This window comes from Palaemon carinicauda, chromosome 24 (genome assembly GCF_036898095.1).
Source record: "Palaemon carinicauda isolate YSFRI2023 chromosome 24, ASM3689809v2, whole genome shotgun sequence".
Lineage (NCBI taxonomy): Eukaryota > Metazoa > Arthropoda > Malacostraca > Decapoda > Palaemonidae > Palaemon > Palaemon carinicauda.
Window position 1 is genome coordinate 46,278,302 of NC_090748.1, and position 7,500 is coordinate 46,285,801.

Consider the following 7,500-nt stretch of genomic DNA (forward strand, 5'->3'; position numbering starts at 1 on the left):
TGTATACCTTTTTAAGCTTTAAAGGTTAATTGTTTATTGTTAATTATTAGTTGTTAGGTGTTAATTGTCAATTATTAGTTGTTAAATGTTGGATGGTAATGGTTAGTTGTTAATAATTAATTCAAATTGTTAGGTAGTCACAAGGTTGACTGTTCTAAAAATTGTTGTTAATGATTATTGTGAAGTCTTCCCAAGTGTTTCCGTTTTCACTGACCAATCTTTATGCCTGATATTGTTATAATCACTGACCTCTCTTATTGTGTAATAAGAACCTGCACCACAGCCCGACAAGGGTCGTAACATATTTAGCGACCGTGAAAGGATAGAGAGCTCAGGGTATCCGGTATTTTGGTTGGTGGAGCGACACTAGGGTTGACTCTTCAATATTTTTTTTATTTGTTTTAGTATTGCCTTTCTTCCCTAAATTTTTTCTTTGTGTTACAAAATGGAGTGATTTATTTTTGATCCAGCTGAGTTTTTCGGGTCAGCTGATTGCATTAAGTATTTGCCCCTGCTAAGTAAGAAACAATTAGTTGAGTGTGCTAAGTTAGCTGATGCTGAACATTCAGGGAGTGAGAGTGAGGTAATAGGTGATAGGTAGGAGAGTTCGAGTGAGGGTTTCGAAGATGACAAAGTAAGTATAAGGGCTGGTCTAACTCTGTTTGAGGATCCTCCTGTTGTAGGTACCATTTACGAGGGTCCAGCAAATTTTCCCCAGGGTCCGGGTAATGTGTCCTCTAATCCATTTATGGCCCCCCCTGATTCTGTACTCTTAAAATCTCAGGCCCCAGTTAATATGTTGGGTGACTCCAAGGAGGAGAAGGAATACAATCTTATTTGAAAGTGTATAGAATTGCAAAAAATGGAATTTAAGGAGAACGAGTGGGTAAGGCGTCATGAGTTGGAGATGGCGAAATTAAATATAGAGATGGCTAGGTTGCAGGGGGCCAATTTGATAAGTTCCCTGAGGAATACCTTCCAAGATTGGCTTAATATAGGTGCTGCACTAAAATTGGTGCCAGTGATTGACAAAAAGGATGTCCCTGAGTTCTTCAAGGCATTTGAGCGTGTTGCCTCCTGATTGTCTTGGCCCACAGAAATGTGGAGTGTATTGATACAGTGTAGGTTAGGGGGCAAGGCAATGCAGGTGTATAATGCCTTGGAGGAGGGAGTAGCCCGGGATTACCAGAAGGTAAAAGCCTTAATTTTAAAATCTTATGATCTGATCACTGAGGCCTACCGTCTCTGGTTTTGCAACTATAAGAAAAACCCTACGCAGTCTTTCATGGAGTTTGCGCGAGTCAAAGAGGAATAGTTCGACGACTGGCTGAAAAATCGTCAGATTGTCACTTTTGCTGCGTTACGTGAACTGTTGTTCCTTGAGTTTAAGAAGGCCTGTAGCAGGGAGTTGTGAGCTCACCTGGAGGAGGTAAAAAGTGTGTGAGTAGTGCTGCCCAGTTAGTGGATGAATTCCTATTGACTCACCGTTCAGGTAGCGGTACTTTTGATTTCAACACCTTAAATAATCAAACATCTTGCTCCCCTGATAGTGGTAGGAGAGGGGAAACCTCCTCGTCTACTCCCTATAACTGTAAGAATGGTAATATTAATGAAAACTCTTTTTCATGTGATTGGGATGTGTGTAGAGTCCAAGGAGGTCCTCCTCCCCCTAAAAATTTTGCTAATAAAGACTTACCAGGTGGGGGGGAATAACAGGTATAATGGGAATGGTTCTAGGAAAATTCGCCGTAAACAAGTTTGCCGTAGGAAAACTCACCTCAGGAATTCTCGCCTCGGGAAATTTCGCCTAATAGGAAAAATCGCCGTAAGACAATTTTGCCGTAAAACAAGTATTTGTGATACAAACACTTTGGTTTCTGAAGTACCATTTTATCTCTTTCAAACAACCAAGTTTGGCTTTCGAACTTTTGATAAGTAAACAACTAATAAGGAAATCAAGTAAATGTTTTTTTTTATTTATTTACTATGATCAAATGAAAATACATAGACCATTTATAAAATGCTTTATTATTTAAGAACATATCCTTTAAAAAAGTTTCGTTATTTAAGAACATAGATGAAATAAAACAAAAAAAAAAATGCAATAATTTAAAAAGAGTGCAGATTCCACGCAATACTACGCAAATAGTCTCTTTTCTGTGCAGAATTGTACCCAATTACTTGTCGATGGAGTCTTGTGTTGACATCACTATATACCTTTTTCATTCCTTCAGCGTTTCCCTCGGTCTAAGTCACACTTTTTCTTTCTTGCAGAAATCTCTTCCTTTTTTAGATACGAAATAAGCTTCCATAGATTTGGATGCATATTTGTCATTGAGCTTTGCACTGCATTATGGTAGCCTTCTATGCTGTTGTTCGTTCTGCTTCTATTATGCTCAACTCGTTCAAGAACAATCCATAATGCAATAGGAAAAGTAGGCTCCACTCTTCGTCTTCGCTCTCCTCTACCCCGTTCTCCTCCTATATAGTGCGTTTTGAAATAAGATACCAATTCTTGGGGTAAATAGTCATCATCTGATAGCTCGATAAATCCATCAATAACATCTTGCACAGGAAGGAAAGCTAAGGCGGTGAAACATTTGATTTTGTTGTTGAATTCTGCGTCTGTTTGATAACGCTACTTCAAACTGAGATCCACAATGTGCCTATAAATATTCTTAGCTATATGAAATAAACAACCTGTTACTTTTATTGTTAGAAATACAGCAGAAAAGGCGTTAATACTTGCTTTTTCAAAATCGACCATCAAGGTTTCGGGTTGTAATGATGGGCGTGAGTCATTCAAGGAACTGAAAAGTCTGCTGTAAGTTACTTGAGATTTGTCAGGTAGCAAGACAAAAATACGTGGTATACTAATATTCTTTATAACAATATGTAATGTGAACAATTGTTTTTCTCAAGGTCGTCTAGCCCAGCTTTTGTGCAAAAAAACTAAAATTCTGTCTGGACAATCTTCCCCACTATCGTATAATAAAAACTGATCACTATTTTCAAGAAATTTATATTCTTCTGGTATAATATACACACTTCTTCCGGTTGGGATCGGAGGAGCTTGATTTTCCTTTTGCCTCCAGCCTCTAATACTGCGCGACAAATGTGCTTTAGAGGGCAGCAACGCCAATGCATTTGAATTTAAACTAGATGGAACATCTGCAATTACAGACCGTGCAGAGGTTTGTGAATTGGTGGCTATTGATTTCATTTTTGTTTTTGCTTCGTAAACTTTAGGCTTAGATGAATGAGAAGGATGGCAATGCTCGCCGACTGTTTTGCCTATAGATACACTATCATCTTCCAACTTGGTATGCACTCTTGCTTTGCACTCGATAAAATCACATTTCCAATATGTTGTCTCACTATATTTTCAATCTAATCGGTAAATATAGTTAAGATCGTCAACTAATTTCAGTCTTCCTCTACTAGTTTTCATTTGATACACCATAGTCTTGGGTTGGCTGCCTACCAAAAACTAGAGTCGAATATATAAAAACTTTTAGAAAGATAAAATTAAAGATAAAAGAAAAAATTACGTGATTTCCTTATTGGTTGTTTACTTATCGAAACTTTGAAAGCCAAACTTGGTTGTTTGAAAGAGATAAAAGGGTACTTCAGAAACCAAAGTGTTTTTATCACAAATACTTGTTTTTTGAAGATAAAAAAAAATTACTTGATTTCCTTATTGGTTGTTTACTTATCGAAACTTCGAAAACCAAACTTGGTTGTTTGTAAGAGATAAAATGGTACTTCTGAAATAAAAGTGTTTTTATCGCAAATACTTGTTTTACGGCAAAATTGTCTTGTGGTGATTTTTCCTATTAGGCTAAATTTCCCGAGGCGAGAATTCCTGAGGCGAGGTTTCCTACGGCAAACTTGTTTACGGCGACTTTTCCGGACACGGGGAATAAAAGCTCAGGCCGTAAAGGAAGCTGTTTTTGGTGCAACAAGCCTGGGCATTTCCAGAACCAATGTAATGCTCATAGGATATACCTACAGCGCAATAATCAAAGTCCTGTAGCCTTGGTTAATGAAAAGTCAGAGGTTAGTAGTCGTTGTCCTGTAGACATACCTGTAGTAGATAGGAGTAGTTTAGTAAATAGTAGTAAGCCTAATGATCCTAATTCCCAATCATGACTCAAGTACGACAAATATGTGTGGCCTTGAAAGTTGAATTTTGACTCTCGTGTTGTCCAGGCGAAGTTTTTTACGGACACTGGTTCTGCCAAGTCGTTAGTCATGAAAAGGGCTCTTAATGGTTTTGAAAAATATACCTGAAATTTTATATTGTAGGAGGTTTTCCGGATTCAGTTGTGTCCGCTACTTTGGTTAATGTCTGCATGTCTTTTCCAAAATATAATCGTGTCACTGAATTGGCTGTGGTGGATAGTCTACCTATTACGGGTATTGATGGTATCCTGGGAAATGATATGCTGGATAGTGAAGGACTGGAGCTATTCCCTATATTATCAGTAAATGCTAGTCCCGTGGCTGTAATGACTCGGTTCGCAGCAAAAGCTGCTAAGTTGCTTGATGCGGAGAGCAATGATGACTTAATGTTAAGTAGTGTAGAGTTAGATGCTTTAAGACCCGTGCCAGTAGAGAGTAGTTGCAATGATGTAGTTAATATGAAACTTGATTGGGACAGAGCTGTTTTTATTAAAGCTCAAAAAGATGAATTCAATTTTCATTTGCACGATGTTGATGATCTGACTAAACCTAGGTTTGGAATTGTAAAGGGCTTATTATATAGGTTTAATCGTGCCGCATCTGATAATTTGAATAAAACTGGTCGGGTGGAACAGATTGTGGTATCTTCTCAATTCAGAAATTCTGTTTTGGAGTTAACTCCTACTATTTTTTTTTCTTTATGTCATTTATGTGTTAAAAACTTTTCATAGCCTGTCTAGGTGTTTTTTCGGTGGCCTGGAATTAAATTGAGTATGGAGCAGTTTATCAGAGAGTGTGAGACTTGTCAGGTTATAGGTGAACCAAATCAAGGGATCCCTAAAGCCCCGTTGCCTCCCATACCTGCTATAAGTGATCAATTTTCTGTGTTAGCAATTGATGTGGTAGGTTCCTTACCCAATACTAAAACAGGTTACATACATTTACTAACTATCATGGATAGAGCCTCTCTTTTTTCCTGAAGCTATACCTATGAGGCGTATTACTTCCAAAGTTGTCTTTGAAAAATTAATGGATTTCTTTTCCAGGTATGGTCTCCCTTCTGTAATTCAGACCGACTGCGGGACAAATTCCACGAGTAAGGTATTTAAGGGTAAGTGTGCTGAGCTGGCCATTCAGCACGTTACCAGCGTACCTCATCACCCAGAGAGTCAAGAGTGGTAGAAAGGTTCCACCAAACCCCCAAGTTTGTCCTGAAGAAACATTATTACAATTAACGATAGTGACTTGGACCAAGCCATCCCTTTTGCCCTCTTTGCTATCAGGAATCACCCTAACTCTTCCACTGGTGTTGCTCCTTTCGAGTGGTATTTGGGCAGAAGGTTCGTGGACCATTGGAAATTGTTTTTGAAATGCTCAAACCCAACCGGAAGGAGGAAATAAATGTAAAAATGTTTGTGGAAGACTTAAAGGGAAGAATGGTTACTGCCTGGAAGTTTGCCCTGGAAAATTTGGAACGGTCCCAGTCAGTAATGAAGAACAACTTTGACAAAAAGGTAAAGGTACAGTCATTTGAACCTAGGAAGGTGGTTTTTGTGCTGAGTATGGACCAGGATAGTTTTCCAAAACCAAGATATAAAAGCCCTTGGAAGGTTTGAGGAAACTGGCAGAGGTTAACTATGAAATTGAAGCTCCCGGTTCAAGCCGTAAATGTAGAATATTTCAAGTTAATCGTCTGAAACCTTATATTGGAAAGCAAGGTGATCCATTACCGATAGTGTCCGAGCCTGTGTCTCTGGTATTGGATGTGCCTCCCGAGGACTCTGACGAGTTAGGGTGTCAGTTTCCTTTGGATGCATTGGGTGAAAATATGCAAAATTTGGAGATGCTAAAAAGTAATTTAGATCATTTAGATGTTAACAAACGGGATAATGGGCTTAATTTATTATATTACTTTTTAGATCTTTTTCAGGATGCTCCAGGTAGGACGAATATTTTAAGTCATGACGTTGATGTAGGTGATGCTTCCCTTGTGAAGCAGCTTCCTTACCGGCTGAACCCAGTAAAATGGGATTTGGTCAGTAAGAATATAGAGTATATGTTGAAACATAAGCTTATTCAACCATCTGTAAGTCCCTGGAGTTTTCCTATTGTACTACTAAAGAAAGCCGACGGTATGTTCCACATGTGTGTGGACTACCGTAAAGTGAACACCAATACGAGAAATGATTCTTTTCCTCTCCCTCGTATTGATGATTGTCTGGATTGGATTACTTTTGCAAAATTTATTTCTAAGTTGGATCTTTTAAAAGGTTATTGGCGGGTTCCTTTATCCGACCGAGCTCGTGAAATATCCGCGCCTGTCACTCCGTTTGGCCCATACGAGTGTAAGGTTATGCCTTTTGAAATGGAAAAAGCTGCATGTACTTTTCAAAGGCTCATGAATAGGGTAATTTGTGTTTTGAAAGGAGTAAAAATCTATATTGATGACTTGATAGTATATAGTAATGACTGGGATACCAACATGTTAAGGTTACGTAAGGTTTTTGAAGCCCTTAGGTCTGCAGTTTTAGTTGTTAATATTGCTAAGTGTGAATTGGGTCAGGGCAAGGTTAGTTATTTGGGTCACGAGGTTGGTTTAGGTCAGGTGGCTCCGAAACAATCTAACCCCAAGGCAATCATAAATTTGAAAAGGCCTAGTAATGTTAGAGAGGTAAGAAGAGTGCTGGGCATGACGGGTTATTACCGCAGATTTGTCCGTAATTACTCTAATCTTGCTCAGCCTCTTACTAGTTTATTAGAAAAAGGAAAAAAGTTCTGGTGGTCGGATTAGTGTGAAGAATCTTTTAATAAACTTAAATCATTATTAATTACTAGCCATATTTTGACTTCCCCAGATTTTCAGAAGCCTTTTATTATAGCATTAGATGCCAGTGACGTCGGCATTGGGGGTGTCTTTTTTCAGAGTTTATTACTAGTTTATTAGAAAAAGGAAAAAAGTTCTGGTGGTCGGATTAGTGTGAAGAATCTTTTAATAAACTTAAATCAGTATTAATTACTAGCCATATTTTGACTTCCCCAGATTTTCAGAAGCCTTTTATTATAGCATTAGATGCCAGTGACGTCGGCATTGGGGGTGTCTTTTTTCAGAGTTTATTACTAGTTTATTAGAAAAAGGAAAAAAGTTCTGGTGGTCGGATTAGTGTGAAGAATCTTTTAATAAACTTAAATCAGTATTAATTACTAGCCATATTTTGACTTCCCCAGATTTTCAGAAGCCTTTTATTATAGCATTAGATGCCAGTGACGTCGGCATTGGGGGTGTCTTTTTTCAGAGAAAGGAGGTTGCTGTTCATC